At 53.9% G+C, this 19,578-nt stretch overlaps 1 protein-coding gene across 3 annotated transcripts in view; it reads left to right on the top strand.

Moving 5' to 3' along the window:
- Nucleotides 1-19,578, top strand: part of RAI1 (retinoic acid induced 1) — a 58,961-nt gene that overhangs the window by 13,275 nt on the left and 26,108 nt on the right. For 2 of the 3 annotated variants that reach the window (XM_052679769.1, XM_052679767.1), the window contains exon 2: nt 14,853-14,931. The gene's annotated coding sequence lies outside the window, so the exon portion shown is untranslated. Of the gene's footprint in view, nt 1-2,628; nt 2,697-14,852; nt 14,932-19,578 lie in introns of those variants that run through there. The other variant, XM_052679768.1, reaches the window with a different exon arrangement.

Raw genomic sequence — 19,578 nt, 5'->3', positions numbered from 1 at the left:
TCTTTTGATTCTTACCACCTACATACAGTCTGACTGCAATGGCAAGAAAAAGAAAAAAATAAAAAAAAAAAAAAGAGAATTGCAACATTCAGGAGAAGGCTTTTCTGTCTAATGACGTTAAATTTATTAACCAAAACTCCAGCTGCACCAGGCTGGGATCTAATAATATTCAGGCTATGGAGACATCAAGTAGAAAGAAGCTTAAAGCCCTTTTTATTTCACAGTAAAACTGTCAGTAAATAACTGGATTGTCTTGAGACTGAGAAAATGGGGATTTATCTTCCTGAACATGAAAAGTGTGCTTATTTTTTTTTATCAGCTTCAAAAAGCCCCAGCAACCTTGATTTTCCTTCCACACCGTTCTCAGCAGCTCTGCCAAGCCCCAAAACCACACAAATCAAGAGACAGGCTCTAAAGATATTTTTAATTAAATTAATTCCTTTTCCTTCCTTCCCCATTTCTCCCTCGTCCCCTCCTCCATCCTCTCTTTCTCTCTCCCTGTGTCCCCAGCTAATGACTTCTAAGCACTGTGACATTTCAGCGCTGGCTGTCACTAACACCACACCTCCGTGCTGGTTATAAATTGGGCACAGAGACATCAAATTCCCCGCAGAAGGTCCCCGTTTGATGATATTCTCCGAGGTAAATCTCCAATAGCTCCCTGTTTTCTTTAATAACGCTAATAGGCATAGATTAATTAAACTGTTATATTACTTCCTCCTTTCTACCAGCACCAGTTAGAAATCTTATTACCTGCTCCTCTCCGCTTGCCTTTTCCCCAAGGTGGTTCTATTCCAACCAGTTACCAAGGTTTCTCGGAGGCTGTAGCACGAGGTGAAGCTGCGGATGGCAGATCCTGCCTCCAGCCCCCCAAACCCCACCGACCCCATTGCGGCAGGGTCGGGATCGAGCCAGCTCCGTCTGAGGCGGTTCTGTCTTGAAAGCAACAGCGGGGCTATTGTTGAGTCTGGATGCCCCCTCTAAAAGGGACCACAGCTGTAGGAAAAGGAATTGTATACATCCATCAACTCCTCCAGGGCCCCAGGATGTATTAGTTAAGATTGCGGGATAGCATGTCTCGGCGCTGCTGAAGGGCTCCTTTGAATGACACGTTGGATATACTGTTGCACATCTGGCTGCTGTATTATTGCATTGCTCTACGGTTGCGTTTTCCAGACCGCGGGAATGCGTTGGTCCTTGGGGGGAGCGTGTGGGGAGATGAGGGGGATGCATCCCGAGGGTGGGGGCGGGGGGAGCGATGCTTTCACACAAAATGCCGTGTTGCCATTTGAAATCCGCTCCAGAGCTTCCTGCTCTAATTAAATTTGTCACCATCGTTACTATAATGCCTGCCATTCCTCCGGTGCTTTTTTTGTTCCCAGGAATCCCAAAACATCACAGAGGCAAGGGCAGAAGCTCCGTGTCTTCCGCAGGCACTTTATTTCGGAGCAAACCCAGGAAAATGTTGGTTGTAGGAGCTGCGAAGCACGGCGGCTGTGGTTTGGGGCACTGATTCCTGAGCGGGGGACATGTGGGGGTTTGAGCATCTCTTAGCCTTACGCATAAGGCATCTCCTGGGACCGCTGATTTGCAGCAGTGCCTTGTTATCACTTGGCTCATCCCACCATCAGCCCCCCCTGCACCCCACACACGGAGCCCCTCTGCATTGCCCCGGTGCGGCCGGCGGCTGCTCTGCGCCGGGAGGATTCGCTAATTACTGTCGGCTCTTAATATGGCCCCTGATGCTGCCAGAGCGGCGTGAAGGGCTCGGAGCAGGAGGCACAACCTGCTCCATCGTGTCTTCTGTGTCAGCCTGCGATGAACTGAATGCAAAAAGGCTGTCTGAGCTGCAAACAGCGGAGCCTTTGGAAATTTAAAGGTGCAGAGCGTGGAAAACAAAGGCGCAGCAGCGAGTGAACTGCTGAATATTCATCCCTGATCCCGCGAGGAGCAGAGCCCACGGAAACGTATGGGAGGGACCTTGGGCTGAACCCCATCTTGGGCTCCAGTCCAGATTGGAGCGGGGAGGGCAAATTAGTCCTTAATGCACATATATCTTAGACTAAAACCCGATAAGGGAACTCTCCTATGTTAATTTACCTGAGTTATTTACTATACTGATTGCTGAAGGTACTCTGATTAGCGCATGAAATATTTCTATACCTTCGGTCTGATTAACCCATATCTGCAAAATAAATATTTGTCTCATTATAGTTATGCGATCGTGCAATCAAAAAACCCTGTCGTAACGGAAAAGGGAGCGAGTATCCGTGTGGGAAAGGCAGGGAACGGTGGCACGGGGAGGCTGGGGAGCAGCGCAAAGCTGGGGTGTACCCCTTCGTGGTCAGAGGAGGATCAGCCCTTGGGAATCACAGGGGTGAGTCCCAGCAGGATCCCAGCCTCCAGCTTTCAGAAGCAGAAGCAGGGAGTTCCCGGCAGCGCGCTGCGTGTGCCAGGCTCCCAGACGATCTCCTAAAATAGCCCAGCGCACCAGGCGGTGGCACCGGGGGAGCACGCGGAGGATGGAGTGTTCAGTCTTGCTGGCCCAGATCCGGGGAGGCGGGGGGGGGGGGGGGGGGGGGGCTGGCAGCTCCCTGCCCAGGGCAGAGATGGATGGAAGCATGATCTGTGCACCGGGTGGCAGGGAGCAGATTTGGGGCAGCCGCCGGTGCCGGCACCGCCGCGCATGCAGAGCCGTAAGTCATCCAGAGGATGCTCTTTTGCATATGCTCGGATAGGGAAGGAGTTTTATGGAGGCTGTGCAGAAGAGCTAAGTCAAGAGGTTGCTTTATGGCTCGCGGGTCCCAGCGTAGAGAGTGGAGCATCCCAGATGCAGCATATAGCAAAGCCTGGCGGCGCCGCGGAGCGCTGCTGCAGCGCAGAGTGGCTGTGAGCACCGCTCTGCAAAAGAGCTGAAGTCATTTTTCTTCTAAGGGCAGGGGGTAGCGGGGAGAAAATATGAAGGCAGCCCTGTTGCTAAGGAAATCTGCTCTTTGTATGGTCGTACATTTAGGTAATGCTAATGAAAGGCCATATAGTAGCGAGGTGCAGATGTCAGCACTGTGCACTCCTGGATATTTGATTAGCATTTCTTTGACTTTGCCTCCTCTAACGGAAATACCCGAGTATTGGATATTAGGAAAATAAAATCCCCCTTTTCCTCTGCCAACCCCACAACACACGTACGGAGAGAAAGGAAAAACCTCACCAAAAATAAGATGCTCCATAACGAATGCGTGTTTCCCCCCTCCCTCGCAAACCCTGGAGAGGATGAAAGCAAACATGTGATGAGAACAGAAATAGTCACATCACTTAATGCATTGCTGGACGGGACCCAGCCGGCACAGCGATGAACCTGGCAGGAGACCCGATAGCAGCAAATCAGCATAGCATCCTATTGAATGGCTGGTGGCCCACGCTTGTGTTAAACCTTGGGACTGCATCTCGTTGAGGTTTCCCTCCCGACCCTGGCTGCTTCTGGGAGCAGAAGCTGTGCGTGCTCTATCCAAACACCCAGCGTGCTGCAGCTCTGCTGTTGTTTGCATGATTATGTGCACGGTGTCCTCGCCTGGGTCCGCTGTTCTGCTCCTCTGCTGCTCTCTGGAGCACCGTGCCCTGCTCAGGAACGTGGCTGGCAGCATGAGTCAGCCCTTCTCCTGCTTGCAGGGGTCGAGTGGCTGTCCCTGTCTGTGCGTCACTGAGAAAAGCACCCAGAAATGTAAGCGCTTGGTGCTTGCATGTCATGTCTTAAAGACCAGCTGCTCTGCGTGAGACTTCCTGAGAGCGAGAGCGCTTGAATGGAGCCCTTATATCTCTCTCTCGCTTTTTTCCTCTTTGCACCGTGGGCTCTGTTCCTTGCTTTTTGCTTTTGCTCCCTGGAGGGAGTCCCTGGGAAGTGCTCCGGCTCCTGCGAGCAGCGTTGCCTTCGGCGCTACCTCCAGCAGTGGAGCTGGATGTGCTGCTTATGCCCCCGTGCCATCTCTGTGCCATGCTGGGCTGCCCCCTGGGGTGGCAGCAAGGAGGCTTTCTGGGTGCTGCCCCTCCCTCTCGCCGTTGTGCAACGTCCCAAGGGCAATGACAGCAGTGCTTACGTGGAGCGGTGATATTGGGAAAGTATGCAGTCATTTTGAACTGTTCTCCTTGTGGCTCCCTTCCCTTAAGGTGGTTCCTGTTTCTTCTTCTCCCTCTCCCAGCATGTTCAGGGAGTACCTTGTGACAGCCCCCTGCCCAGCATCCGTGAGTGCTGCGGGCACGTGGGAGTCTGTGCTCCTGCAGAGGAGCCACATTCCCATCAGATGACTCTCCTTTCCCCATCCCTCCCTTCCTTCTGTGGTGATTTTATGGCTTCCTTGCCTTTACTCTTGGTGGCAGCAGTGTTAGCAGTGGGTGGCTTGTGCAAAAGCACAAGGAGGGTGCGGAGCCTCACCTGCTCGTGGGTGCTCTCCATCTCTGTCCCCAGTGTGACTGTCCCTGGATGCAGTGTGAGCAGGGGTACCTGCTGTGCCTGGGGACAGGGGCACCCGGGGCAGGGATGCCAAGGCACCCAGGTGTTGTTTACTCGAGAAGGATGATGAAAGGATGAGGCTGCAGTGGAAGGAGATCTGCTCACACGTGCACGAGAACAACACTAAAAAATACATGGTGAAGGTCACAGAGCCAGGCACCGAGCTCATAACAAATCCTGGTGTTAAGACACCTGAGCGGCTTACAGCCAACAGAGCCGTGACTTCCTCAGGGCACTGCCTGCATTCTGCAGCCGTGAGCTGCTCTGCAGCTGTGCCCCACTACCCTGTGCCTAACGGCAGCGCTGTGAGCTCGGCATGGCCCACGTGTGGGATGGCTCTGCTCCTCCTGCTCCTCGGGTGGGAAGCGCTGAGTCTGCCCTCACCTCCTGCTTTCCCTTCTCTCTCTGTGTCCCTTCCACCTCCAGGCTGGAGGACGCGGAGGGTGAGCAGGATGCTACCAGCAGGTTGTTCTCCATCTGTTCTTTCGTTTGACTCAGCTGAAGGCAGAGGTGGAAGAGTTCAGGACATCTCATCTGGACTGAGGGATGCTGCTTCCCGTACCTGATCTTTGAGGTGGGGCTGGGAGTTATCATGGCTTTTCTTTGCAAGAGAGCCCTCCACCGGGGCGGTGTGTTGTGGACATAAAAGGAGATCTGCAGAGGGAATATTTTCACCCTGAATGCTGCTGAGGAACGTGTGTTTTGCTGATAGCAATGGCTCAAAGCTGATTTTCTGTCCCAGGAAAGAGAAAGCAGAGTGATCTGGCTGTAAATTCTTCCCTGGCTTTGCTGGGGAGAAAACAATGCATTCTCAATGAAAAACCTCCCAGAAATGCTGGGCATGGGCATGGTGTGTGTCTGCTTCAGTGCTTCACCCGCGGGTACAGCCCTGCGTTGGTTTGGCAGGAAATTGGTGGAGTGTCCAGGGAAGGATGGAGGCCTCCTGGGTACGTTGTGGAGACACGTGTATGGAGAGGGGCTGAGAGAAGGGACAGAGCCACCATAAAAGCCATGCAGCAACTTTGCAGCAGCTGAGCAAGACGTTCCCAGCAGGACCCATAGATTTCCTCCCTCCCAGCATGTGCTGAAAAAGTATTCATAAATATCCCAGCCGCTGCTAACTGTCCTTTTCTGCTGGGAATTGCCATTAGCTGCTAAATTCAGTGTTTTACATATAAAAAGCACCGAGACTTAATTCTGCACCACGCTTCCTTCAAAGTCCTTGAGAAGGGACAGCTCTGGGCTGGATCGCAGCTGGAGGTGCTGGGAGGGGAAGGCACTCAGAAGTTCCCAATGGCAGCAGCGTGCTCCCTGAAGATGGACTGAATTGTGGTCATCCCCATTGAGCACACACACACGACGCTCCATCCGAGTCCTGGAATGGATGAAATTTTGCATCTCTGATGGTGATTGCCCCCATCGTGTTTCATCCCCCTGCTGCAGCCTGGGCATGGGAGATGGGGATGGCCACAACCAGAGCTGAGAAGTGCTGGGAGGAAGGGCCATGGCACGGCTTGTGCTTGTGGCTCTGCTCCCAAACACTGCAGGGTGCCGGCCGCAGGCAGCGGGGTGACGCAGAGCGGTGTTGGTGTTTCCATGAGGATGCAGTTACCTGAGGACAGGAAGGAGGAGGGGTTGGAGCTGGAAGAAAGGGCCCCTCTTGTGTTACGCATCGCTGGGCTGCGAGGAGCGCGGGGCTGTTTGCTTTGGAGCCGTGGGTTGGTTGGTTGGTTGGTTGCTGTGTGTGGAGTGGTTTGTGTGCATGTTGCTTAGGGGGAAAAAAAAAAAAGAAAAAGAAATTAAGAAAAGGGAAAAAGAAAGGAAAGAAAAGCTGGTTTTCCTGGAGACCTGTGCAGTGCAGATGTATTGAGAATAGAGTCATTCTCACTGCAGTGGGCGCAGGGGTGAATCCCAACCCAAGAACTCAGCGCAGCTCAGCGCCTTCCGTTGCCATCAGGTCCCAATGCCATCAGGTTTGCGCTGTGCGAACAGAAATGGGGCTGAGCCCACAGGTCCAGGCAGGGCTGCATGTGGCTCACACTGCGTTGCGTCCCCCCTCCGCCAGCCCCAGGGTGATTCCCGCTCGCTGATAGGAGCAGCTCTCATTTTTATCCCGGAGGCAAAAATCACTGGAAATAATGCTTCATCACTCTGAAGGTCCTGACACCACCCTCAGCCGCCGCATCACAACCTCCTGTCGCAACGGTGATCCGCGTCTGTGTCACATCTCGCCTCGCAGATAAAAGCTGCTCCGTGGGCACCTTTTGTACTGAAATACGGAGCCTTTAAAATGGGAAAGAAACAACAAAATGTAGGACGCCACACAAAGCTGACCCACTGGGGACTGGGGGGTTGGAGGGGGGGGGGGGGAAACCGCAAAGAGGAGGGCTTGACACACAAAAATTGTTTTGTTAACAAAGCATCATTGTTCCGCTCTGAATCGGTTTGACTGGAGTGGGAGAAACACCCCATCTGGAGACAGATGGAGGGCTCTGTGGATAAAGGGGCGGCGGGAGGGGGGCTGGCAGAGGGCATTGTCTGCAGCACCTTGGTGAGGGGAGCGATGGGCTGTGCCCCCCACCCACCGCCCCTGCCCTCCCCGTGTCGCGCTGGGTGCTGGTGGTGCTGCAGGAGGTGCACGTCCCCACTGCAAAGGGTTTGCTTTGCTTCTTGTTGCTGCAGTGCCGGCTCCGGGTATGGGAGGATGCTGCAGGGAGATGGGAACAGCAGGAATGCAACCTGGAAATGCATTGGGAAGGGCTGTGCTGGGGTCCTTGGTGGCTGCATCAGGACGCTCCCCAGCAGCTCCTGCTCCCTCTGCTGCCTTCCGCACCCGCTGGGAACTCCAGGCTGAGTTCTGCTCCTGCCAGCGCTTGGAGGGATCGCATCCTGCCCGCCGCATCTGAATTCCTGATTACTTGCTAATTGCTTGACACACTCTACTTGCAATGCAAGAGACAGGCTCACGTCATCCTCTGTGGTTTGCCAGGGGAGAGTGTGAACCTCTTTTTGACTTGCCTTGAAATAGATGAAAAAGAATAGAGCTTGATATGATTAATGTGAAAACTTCAGCTCGGTTTCCTGCCTGGGCATCTCGATGTTTCCCATGCCATGTTTTTGGAGGGCTGGGGGCACTATCTGCCCATAGTCCCCAGCCGCTGGGGACGTTTGGAGCTCCTGCAGCAGGCCATCAGGGAAGGATTCAGGTGGTTGCCTCGAGGCACTGCTGAGGTAATACCTCAAGGGCTCCTATTCAGACCCACTTTTCATTTGCATGGCGGAAATCTGTTCAGATGCACTGGGAGCAGGCGGTCACCCGTGCTGGAGGACCAGAGGGAGTGCATGGCTTACACACAGCCATGCAAAAGGAAAAGGTGATTCTGGTTCCGGGCTCAGGACTGCTCCTGCCAATGCCCATTGTTTTCTGGCCCATGTCTATCAGGCACAGGGAGTGTGAGGGTGATGGAAGATGTGTGGCACTTCACACGTGCAACCCATGATGTCCCAGCATCACTGGGATCCATCTCAGAGATGGAGGTGGCTTTGGGGTGAATTGTGGCCCCAGGGAGGAACAGGGAGGATGCTGGGCTTGGTTAGCTTGGAGAAGAGAAGGCTCTGGGGAGACCTCATTGCAGTCTTCTAGCAGTTGAAGGGAGCTTACAAGCAGGAGGGAAAGCGACTTACACGGTCTGATAGTGATAGGACAGAGGGGAATGGCTTTAAACTAAAAGAGGGAAGATTTAGGTTAGATATTAGGAAGAAATTTTTAACTCAGAGGGGAGTGAGATGCTGGAACAGATTGCCCAGAGAGGCTGTGGATGCCCCATCTCTGGAAGTACTCAAAGCCAGATTGAATGGGATCCTGGGCAGCCTGATCTGATGGGGGCCAACCAGCCCATGGCAGGGGGTTGGAAATAGATGATCTTGAAGGTTTCTCCAACCTAAGCCATTCTGATGTGCAGAACCTCCAGCCTTGCTTTTTCCCTGTACAGGGTGGGAATAAAAAGCACTGAGCTCCTCTCTCGGGGCATGAATTAATGCTTCTGAGAGCTGCTGGGGAAGAGGTGCTAGGATAAGCACAGAACAGATTAATCTGCAGCGACTTGGCATCTCTGCACTGATGCTGATCAGTGGTGTGAAGGCACTTGCGGAGGTCGGGAGCACGCAGGCAGTGTGGAGCAGAGGCAGAATCCTTGAGATTGCTAAAGACCATTTGGATCAAGTCCAACCATTGGCCTGTCCCCACCATGCCCTCCAAACCACGTTCCCAATGCCTCATCCTACCCAAGTCGAGGAGAGGGAGCTCATTAAAAAGGGGCAGACAGCAAGCTGGTCTGATGCTGCGAGATTGCAGCCTGCTCCTCTTGGTTTTGTGAGGAAAACACTGCGGTGAGCAGTGTCAGCCCTCCCTGCTGCCAGCAGGGGAATGTGACAAGCTGGCACCTGGAGAGGGCATGGAAAGCACAGAGACCTGCAGGTATCCAGTTACAGAGATGGGGCTGGAACAAAAGAGATTTCACCTCCAGGATCATTTGCTCTCCATTTTCTGGGCTGTGTGTGTCTGTGTGCGGGTGAGCGCTGCTGAGCTCCAGCCGGGCTCTCCTCAGGAACGCTGGTTTTTCCCAAAACGGAGAGAGCACTGTGAGATCCTCAGGGACACGTCTAGAAATAGCAAGGCCAGGCTGGGTTTGCAATGCCTGAAAGCCATCAGCAAAGCTGGGCGCGTGCCGCTCGCAGCCTTTCCCTGCTCCAAGTGCTGGTGCACACGGTTCCACATGGGTGCCAGCACCTTTGCTCTCCATCGCACAGCTGCCCAGCCAGAAAAACCCAACCCATTTTCATTGACATTCCAGCTGTGCCAGGCACCAGGACGCATTAAGCCACAGCTCTGGGCAGGATTTGGCAGGGTCCCATGGCCCAGGTTGCATGTTGCTCCATCAGGGGCAAATTGGGCTCATTTATGGGGTGTTTTTTGACATTGAGCCTTCTCCTGAGCGCCGCTGGGGAGGAGCCATGGAGAGCACAGATGTGCATCCCAAGCATAACGCAACAAGGTTCCTGATTTAAGGGCTGTGATTAACCTCTTTCCGACGGTTGCTAACCAGGTGCAGGATCGTAACGGGGAGAGGAGGAAGCTCAGTGAATGCGGCCAGCTTTCCTCTGTCACCTGGAGTCCATACTGGTGCCATTTTCTGCCTGGAAATTGGAATTTAGGGTTTGTGAAGAGCTCAGGGACGCTGCTCTCCAGGTCCCATCTCCTCTTACCTGCTCAGAATCCTATGAACAAGGCATCGATGCAGCTCAGTATGTAAGGCTTGGGATGTGCGTGCATGGGGGTAAGGCAGAAAATCACCTTGGATCCCACCTTGCTTGGGGGATGTTCACCAGACAGACTCCATGCCCGGGTGCCCCTGACAGCAGCAGGACGGGGATCTTTGGAGAACTGGGTGCAGGGAAGAGAGCATAGGAGCATTTTTCTGTGGTTAGGCATTAAAATGAGCACGATGCAGCCTGTGTTTTGTCATCAAAGGTTAAATTGTGCTTTGTTGTCAAAGGTTAAACCCAGAGCTGGCAAACTGGCTGATTTGTAGGAGATTTGGCACCGTGAGATCTGAGGCACATATTCGAGACATTGCGTTGCTCGCTGCGCCTCCAGCTCCTCTGCCCACAGCTGGTGCCAAATCGAGCTGCAGATGTCCCTGTTCATTGCAGGGGAGTTGGACTGGATGACCTTTAAAGCTCCCTTCCAACTCAAACAATTCCGTCATTCTGTGATGCCAGCTCCCACCTCTGTTCTCCATAGGCAATGCCATATTCACCCATTTCCCCCACCACTGCCCTGGTGTCACGTTTGGGTTTGAGATCAGCTTCAAAGTTGGCTGCAGGTTGGCCAAATCCTGCAGTGTTTCTCCATGGGAATCTGAATATATGGGCGCACGCGTGGCACACACACAGAGCCCTTCCCAGCCCCTCTCTGCAGCCAAAACCTGGGTTTTTCCACTGCAGAAGACTTCACTCTGGATTTCCCCAGACAGAGAGTGGCCAGCACGGTGCTCTGACCAGTTTACAGAGTCAAGAGCTGTCAATCCCTCGGAGCAGGGGAACGGCGAGGAGAAAATGGGCCTGGGGGAAGGCAAAGAGGTGATGGGCTTGGAAAGTGGGAGGAGACAGAACAATTTGTTAAAAACAATTAATAGTTGCTACAGCCGAGGGTTTAAACCGAAACCAAAGCCTTAGGGAGAGTGGAAATGAAGTGGTTTCAGATTGTTATTTCGTTGCTTAATTATTTTTCTTTAAATATAATATGCTAAATGGAAATAGGCGTTCTTCTCAAGCAGGAGAGGAAGGGAATGGAAGACATGCTGGGGAAAAGCGAGTGGGATCTCGGATCGGCATCGCTCACCGAATTACTGGCAGGTCTTTTGTAACATCTGTTAAAAATAAAACAAACATTCATTTCCATTTCTTGCTGCCTGAGATGGCTTCTGCAAAAAATTTCAACCTGTCCAGGAATTTGTCTTGAAAGTTGCCCTCCCTCTCCTCACGCCTCCTCTTCTCCAGGGGAGATTTCCTTCCTGCACTTCCCAGGGGCTCCATTAGCCCCACATTAAAGCCTTTTTACTTTCCTCTAAAACTCTCCATCGAAGTAAAAGGAATTCTAATAAACCACTGGGAAGAGTCGGCTATTCACTCTTTCCATGGAAACACGGCGCTGCCTCGGAGCAGAGCTCCTCTCCACGGAGCCTGGGTCACGGCGGGAGGAGACTGAGCAGGGATGGAGAGATGGTTTCCATTATAAGAGACCTTTTGAGAGAAATAATCGCTGCTCTCCCACCACGGAAAGCCTTTGAGATGAGGGGTTTCAGCACGCCAAGAGAGCGCAGCGGCGTTGGAGGGGACTCTGTGCAGAAACTCATTAAACAGCTGATGAGTGGGCACCGAGCTCTAAATTGCCCTCTCGATGGCAGGGACAAGCCTGCAGTGGACAGAGCTCGTGCTCTGGCAGAATCATGTTATCATAGAATGGTCGGGTTGGAAGGGACCTTAATGATCATAGAACTAGAACCATAAAATGGTAGAATGGGTTGGGTTGGGTTGGGTTACGTTGGGTTAGGCTGGGTTGGAAGGGACCTTAATAGTCACAGAACTATAGAATGATAGAATGATAGAATGGTTGAGTTGGAAGGGTCCTTAATGGTTGCAAAACCACAGAATGGTTGGTTTGGAAGGGACCTCACGGCCCCCCAGCCTCAACCCTGCTGTGGGCTCATTGCCCCCCCAGCTCAGGCTGCCCAGGGCCCATCTGTGGCTTCGGGCATCTCCAGGGATGCTGCACCCCCTGCTCTGGGCAGCAGTGCCAGCGCCAAACCACCTTCTGAGTGAACAATTTCCCCTTCGCATCCAACCTACATCTTCCCTCTCTTCATTTGGAACTGCTATGGGGGAATCAGGAACGGGGATACAAGCAGCAAGGGGACGGGCTGTCAAGGAGGCAGGGGTGACTCCACACCTATGGCCAGGTTTCACAATGGTGAACATCGTGGCAGGCCAAGCAGTAGGAAAATGTGTTTCTGAGGCTCCAGGAGCCTGACTGCAATGGAAAGGGTTGAGCTGGTGTGAGAGCACGTTGTGCTCTGCGTACGGTGACTGTGATGCAATGAAGCTGGAGCATCATCTCAGGCACAATCATCCCCAGAGCAACGAGATGAAGGGTTTCTTCAAAAAACCATCAAGCTCGTTAGAAATAGCCCGAAGGGCCAAGTGAGGAGATGGGAATCCATAGGATTCCCTTGAAGCATCTTTTTGGAGAGCACCCAGTGCAACTGGGCCAACAGTACAGGGCCAGCGGAGCATGGCAAAGCCATGGCTGGGGCTTGTCTCTCCCTGCAGGAGCAGCAGGAGGAAGCCTTATCTTTGTAGGTCGCGGTGGCGAGACGCTGCCAGAGCTGGAGTGCCTTTGTTTTAGCAGCTCGAGAAGTGACATTGCTGTGAGTCATTATTTTTTAGCCCCCGGTGGAGGGGGGGTTGCTTCCAGGGAAGCCTCTGACTTCTATTGGCAAGGTGAGCCCTGCCCTCTGTGCTGCTCGTGCTGGGGCTGAGATTTGCTCCCTGGAGGATGCCAGGGGCACCGGGGTGCTCAGAGTGCAGGATTTGTGCTGGATTTTGCAACAAGAAACTTTCCTTTCTGCACAACCACACAGCAGCATCCTGGAGGAGCTCGGAGGATTTAACAAGAAGTATTAATTGCTCTGATAGGCAGTGGTTGGATGCGGCTCCCAGCGGTGACGGGTTTGGGCAGATGCAGTGTGTCACACCACGCCGGCACCAGCACCTCAGAAGTGCTGAGAAATCATGAAATCAGCCTTTGGGAAACTGTAAATTGCAGTCGCAGAGCTGGCAAAATCACTGTGTGGAGAGCACAAAGTGCTCAGCTGTGATTTGATTTGATTTGCATGTGGGGCTGTGTGGGGCCCTGGAGCTTCCAACTTCCATCAGGGTTTCAGAAGGGTGAAGCTGAGATTCCCCTGGAATCACAGGGTTTCAAATGCAGCCGCAGCTGGGAAATGGCTCAACTGCACCACCATGGAATTGTCATGGAATCGTGGAATGGTTGGGTCGGAAGGGACCTCAAAGATGGTCCAGGGCCATCCTGTGTCATGGGATCGGTGTGACTGTAGTGCAAACCTGTAAATCCTTTAGTCTTGCCCCCATCCCAGAGGAGCAGCTGGGGTGATGTCTGTTGGGTCTGCCCTGCTTGGCTTTACTGGGCTTTTCTTGGCTGGCTGCACTGGGACCCACAGTGCCCAGTGGTGGAGGTGCTTCCCTATGACGGGTGTGGGTTTGGTGCTTTGGGAGATGAGCACTGAGCCCCCAGCTGTTCCAAAGAGGGCCTCGAGTCTGAGCTGGAGGGACTGAGCCCTCCATCAGGCGGGCTGGGAGCGGGGAGATGAAGCAGGCAGTGCGCTCTGTTGGGCACTGGATCCTCTTAGGAGGCTTTGGGTCTATTTCGCTGCATGATCTCTGGTATCACGAGTAATTAGCAGGGAAAAGAGAGGGCCTGGCTAGCCATCCTTCAAGAGCACAGGGTTGAACGGGGAGGCAGCACCTTGGAAACACATCAAATCGCACGCTATGCGCTTGCAAAGTGAAGGGCTGCGTGCTTCCATCGGCGCAGAGGCACCCGGAGCACTGATGGCCCCGGGCTGCTCCCATACCCTCCTTTCCCCTACTGTTCACTGTTACGCCACGCTTCATTTTCCTCTTCTTTACAAAGCAGTGCGTGGGGAGGCTGTGCTCTTTGGTACCTTCACCCCTTCCATCCCCCTACCCTGTAAACACCTCAAAAAGCAATCATGCCCGGAGGTGACCCCCCCCACCATCCCCACATCTCCGTGCACCCCCAATCGGCAGATGCGCGATGCTGGGATTTTTGCTGCCTCCCGGCTGCAGCTGGCTGCACGGCGCAGGGAGTGCAGGTGTGATTTGTTCATTTGCCTCCACCCCCCCCCCCCTTCTATGCACTGCCTCCCCCTTTCCCTCCCCTTCCCGCTGAGCCCCCGGTCGCGGTGCTGCGGGGTTGGCGGGCTTTAATGTGACGCCGTGAGGTTTGGGAGAGGGGAAAAAAAAAAACGGGGAAAAAAAAAAAGAATATAAAAATAAAAATAAAAAAAAATCGAAATGAGGAAGGAGGCGGTAACCTCCTCCTTTCTGCTCTCCCCCGCTCTGGAGGATTAAGCTTACAAAAAAAAAAAGAAAAAAAAAAAAGAAAAAAAAAAAAAATGTCTGCAGCTTTCTGTTGACCCTGCATGATGGCATTTTTGCGCTCTGTGTGCTGCTGCTGCTGATTGCTATTCCTGGCACAAACACACACACACACACACACACAGACCCAGCGCGCGGCGACCCGCTCTGAAAAAAATAATAATAAAAAAAAAATATATTAAAAATAGAACCCCAAAACACCACCAGGACCCCCCCCCAAAAAAAAAAAAAAGAAAAACCCACCCCAAACCCAAACACACGGAGCCCCTCGGCCGCCCCGCTGCGCTGCGGGGACGCCGCTCGCCCTCTCCTCCGCCCCACTCCTCACCTCGTCCCTATCGCTCCACCGCGCACTTTGCTGTCTGCTGGAGCCGCCCGCAGCCAGAGCCCTCCACCACTCCTACCGCTGGCATTACATTTTCAGGCTGGATGCTATAGGGCCGTTTCTAATTACCTTATATCCCCTAGTGGTCTATGAATAATGGTTAGTGAAGGAGCTCGGAAGGGCTGCTGAGAAGGGAAGCAAAAAAAAAAAAAAAAAAAAAAAGAGGAGAATTGTGCTATTTCTCACATTTTTTTTCCTAAGGATCTAATCTGGCTACTGTGTTCTGGAAGAGGAGGAGAGAGACAGCGGGAGAGAGAGGAGAGAGCACGGAGCATCGCAGGTATTGTTGCACATCTTTGTGCTTTTTGCTGTCTTTTTATCGGAGCTGTAGCAGAACCGGGGGGATGGGGGGGAGGATTTTTCAGGGTTTGTTTGTATTCTGGTGCAACTCGTGTGTGTGTGTGTGTGTGGTGGAGTTTCCGAGGGGGTCTGAATCTGTGTGTCCGTGTGCATACGTGTGTGTGTGTGCATGGGTGGACATGTGTGTGCACGTGTGCACATGTGTGTGTGTGTGCATGGGTGCATGTGTCCTGCTTGCCCCTGGGAGCAGAAGGGGCTGCTCAGCTTTTGCTGGAAGTCGTAAAGACATTTGCAACCGGTCCAAAGCAAAATGCCACCGACCTGCGACGGATGGACGGACGGACGGGTGTCAGAACAAAGCTGCGGCTCAGGCTCGGGGCACTGTATGTCAGTGCAGGGAGGATGCGCCCGCCTCGTCCTGCTGCTACTTTTGGGGAAGTTCCCATAACGCGGGGGGGCTGCGGGGCGGCTCCGTGGGGAGGGCTGGGCGCTCTCGGCCACTTGCAAAAGTTGCGGTGCGGCGTTTCGCTGCCCCCGCCGCCATCTGCACGTGTGAGAGCTGCTCTGTCCTGACCCTCCCTTCGCTTTTTGGGGTGGCGGGTGCCCCACGCATTCAGCATCTGGCGCTGCTCCCAAAGCCCCCAGCGGGATCACCGCGCACCCCTCCCCGCTCCCTCATCCCCTGTGTGGATCCCCAGACCATCGCTGACATCCATAAACAAACAAACCCGGAGAGAGGGCTGCGAGCGGAGCGTGGCGGTGATGGAGGGGGGGAAGGAGGGGGGGAGGGGGGGGGGGCTGTGCGCGCTTTTGTTTTAAATACCGAAATGGCAATGATTGAAAACATCTGAATAGGATGCAATGCAGAGCGTGTGCGTTGCAGGGGGCGGGGGGAGAGGGCTGGAAAACTGCTTATCCGACAGAAGCAGGGCTGGAACGGTGGCGTGGATGGATGGATGGATGGATGGATGGATGGATGGATGGATGGAAGGAAGGAAGGAAGGAAGGAAGGAAGGAAGGAAGGAAGGAAGGAAGGAAGGAAGGAAGGAAGGAAGGAAGGAAGGAAGGAAGGAAGGAAGGAAGAAGGGAAGGAGGGAAGGAAGTGTCGGGTTTGTCCTCACTGGCTGCAAAGGAGCAGTGCCATTAGCAGAACCCACAGTGCTTCCATCCACTCCACGCTGGCTTTCATGGAGCTATGATAGAGCTATGATAAAACTCCCAACTGGACCCCAAAATAAAGAGATAAAATGGAAATACCCCTGTGCGTGTGCACAGTGGGGAAGGGGAGCGCCTCTGAAGCACTGTGGTGGCATCAGAGAGGAGCTGGGGGTTCTCTGGGTTTGGGTTTATCGGTGTGGAAGTGGGGTGGGGGGTCTGTGGGGGGCTGCCCTTGGCCCTCGCTTTGTGTTTGTTTGCATTGAGGGGGAGAAGAGAGCTGGGGGGGGGTGGGAAGAAGGGGGGAGAGGAAGGCGGGGAGAAGCCATGAGGGCGGAGAGCCGATTTAAATTGGACTTAATGGATTCCCAGGGCAGCTCTTTGAGATGAAAGTCAAAATAAGAGCCAAAGTGAATCTCAGCAGACCTGTCTGTTGCATTAGAGATGCAGCCTTCCTCTCCCTCCCTCCCTCCCTTTTTTCTATAAAAGAGAAGGGGGGGGAGAGAGAAAAAAAAAGTGTTCTCTGTACAGAAGACGGAGTGGAGTTTCTCGTTCCTATAATGAGAGCTCTAATTGAAGAACTTACAGCCCCTCGGGAGAGCCGTCACTGATCGCTGCTTTTGTTATTCATGCTGCGCGCCGTTTGCTCGGTTTGGGGCTGCGTGCCATGGTGCCCCCACATGGGGGTGAGGACCCCCCCCCGGACCCCAATGCTGTGCTCCCATGGGTGGGCAGACGCGCTGTGCTGTAGGATGTGGGGCTGAGCCCCTCTCGGAGTGCTGCAGCCTGTGGGGCTTTGTGTGGGACCTCCAGGCTACAGGATGGGTGCTGGTAGGATGAGGCCATAAGGGGACCCCCAGGTTGCAGGGTGGGTGCTGCCATATTGACGGAGGAGAGTGCGGGGGGCTGTGTGCCTGCTCTGTGCAGGGAGAGTGATGTTGCTTAGTTAGGATGGCGCCTGGTGGGGATATCCAGTGCACACAGACCCTCTGCGCACCCAAGGTGCCCCTTTCTCCATCACTCAACTTTTCAGGATGGGAACAGGTAGGGGTCTCATCACCCCCAGGTCCTGCTGGGTGGCCTTTGTTGCCATGGAGAGGTGAGACATGCTAGGAGCCAAGCGGTGACCCAGACACCTGAACTCCTGATGGCTGTGTTGGCAGTGCTGCACCGGGAACTGTGTGCCCTCCATCACTGCCACTTCTCCCATCATCAGGTGTCGGCACCTTTGGGCTCAGTTCTTTGATTTTGGACCTCAGATCCTTATGCACAGCGCTTAGTGGCAGTCACAAGATGTCACCAGGGTTTGCAGACCCAGGTAACTGTCCCCATTTGGTGGCTGCCTACAGCAGGGACAGGGAAACATGAGTTCCAAGGCGCTTGGGGCAGGATCTGGAACTCCTGCGTTGGGGGCTTTGCCAGGAGCGCTCTGGTTCTGCTCTGGTGTCAGAGCTCCTGCTGCCTGTGAGGACTTTTGAGGACATGGTTCGGTGACGTGGTGGTGGCAGGTTGATGGTTGGACTTCATGGTCTTGGAGGTCTTTTGCAATCATAGTGATTGATTCTCTTTAGAGGCATGGTTTGGCGGCATGGTGCTGATGAGTTGGTGGTTGGGCTGATTGGAATTGTAGAGGTCTTTTCCAACCTCAGTGATTGTGTGACTCTGTGGCTTTAATAGGAGCTTGGTGCCTGAGAAGCTTTACCCAGCCCACACACCCCTCACCATCCCAAAATAATAAGGTCCCGGGCACCTTTTGGGGTAGGCAGACCGCACTGTCAGGGCATGCACATCTCCTCCATCTCAGCACCATGCTGAGGGAGCTGCTGTTGGCTGCTGGATGGAGCCAAGAACCAACCTGCAGCCGACCAGCAATAATTGCAGCGTCAGTCACTGCTGCCAACTTCCTGCGTCGCACTTGCACTTGGAGAGGCAGCAGGGATGGGGGGGGTAGGGGGGGGGTCTGCATGACCCCCCCTGTGGGCTGGGGGCAGCGCGGGGGGTGAGGGGCCGTCCCTGAGCACGGCAGGAGCCTCCCGCTGCATTACTCACCGCTTGATGTAGCGTGAACCTTTCAACTCCCTCCCCTTGGGGATGGAGCAGGCTGGGCAGGAGGTGTTGGCGGAGCAGGGAAACGCTCTGTGCTCTTTGGCTTGAGGTTGTGGGTTTGTTTTGGTTTTTTTTTTCCCCCTTTTTTCCCACCCCTCTCTGCGTGCGTTTTTTGGGAGAGGAGGTTTCTTGTGTTCTCTAAAATAAAAAGGAGAAAAAAATCCTCAAAAACAACGACAAAAAAGAATCCAGCCCAGCTCCCCCTCGTGTGTCTTAGCAAAAGACAAGGCAAAAGATCAAGGAATTCTTCCTTTTGTGCAGCTTTCAAGACCAGAGATGCACTGGTGAAAAGGGGAGGCTCAGAGTACCAGGCACACACCAGTCTTAAAGGAGAGTCCTCCCTTTTGTCTCCAAGGCGATCAGCTGGCGAAGGGCTCCACAAATTAATTAAAAATTGCACTGCCTTGATTGAGTTATTTCTGCTTGCATCCCACTTGCCTATCAAAGACTGGAAATGGCAGAAGGCAATTCCTGCTTCCTCCCAAACCTTCTCACCCTCATTTTATCCCAAGCGAAGGGAGAAAAATGGGGACGGCTGGCGCAATACCTGGAGATCCCCAAAGGACAGGTCCCTATCCTGTGCCAGCACATGGCCACCTCTGCACTGTTCAGAAGGCTTGTGGGTCAGCCACAGCTCTGTCGTGTTGGTGGAGATCCGTCGGATGTCCACTTGGCTCAAGGTCTCGTGTGTGGATTCCTGCCTTGATGGAAACCCGTGGGGGTGCCATGGCTGCACCATACCCGAGTGGTGGAACGGAGAGAAAATCCCAACTGCTTGTATCTTTGGTGCCAGCGCACTGTCAGTCTGCACAGATCTGTTCTATCACCTGTACCACGGGGGTTGCTGTAATGGGGTGCCCCCACTGCACCGTGGCAGTGACTGAAACGTGCACCTGGTGCTCAGCTGTGGCTGGGACGGGTGTCCCATCCCTGTTTGGTGGTTGTGGTCATGCAGAGGGACTGAGGGGCAGCTCTGTCCTGTGTGCTGGGCATGCTCTTATGTGGGTCCCATCAGAGCTGTGCTTCCAAGTGGTGAGTGTGCATGGAAATGAAACACGGGAGAAGAACTAGTTACAAATATTCACGGTTGGGTACTCGATGGGCCAGCCCTGGCTCGTCATCCCTGCGCGCTGTCCTTCAGCATCGTGCTGTAGCCTCGACCCCATTAGTCCTGTAGAAGCACGTCCTTCACCATGACCAGAGCTATAGGAGCTGTAGAGCAGTAGAGCAGCTGTTGAGCATTAACACCACTGCCTCTCACCGGCTGCGTTCTCTGGAGCAGAGCGTAGTGCTATCAGAGCATGTCCTTCACCATGACTGTCACCAGCCCCAAAGGCACTGCGGGGTGCTGAGCCACCATCCTGCC

This window comes from Tympanuchus pallidicinctus, unplaced genomic scaffold (genome assembly GCF_026119805.1).
Source record: "Tympanuchus pallidicinctus isolate F22 unplaced genomic scaffold, pur_lepc_1.0 scaffold18, whole genome shotgun sequence".
In the NCBI taxonomy this organism is placed as follows: Eukaryota; Metazoa; Chordata; class Aves; order Galliformes; family Phasianidae; genus Tympanuchus; species Tympanuchus pallidicinctus.
The sequence above is the reverse complement of the archived record's forward strand: the minus strand, read 5'-3'. Positions and strand labels throughout refer to the sequence as shown.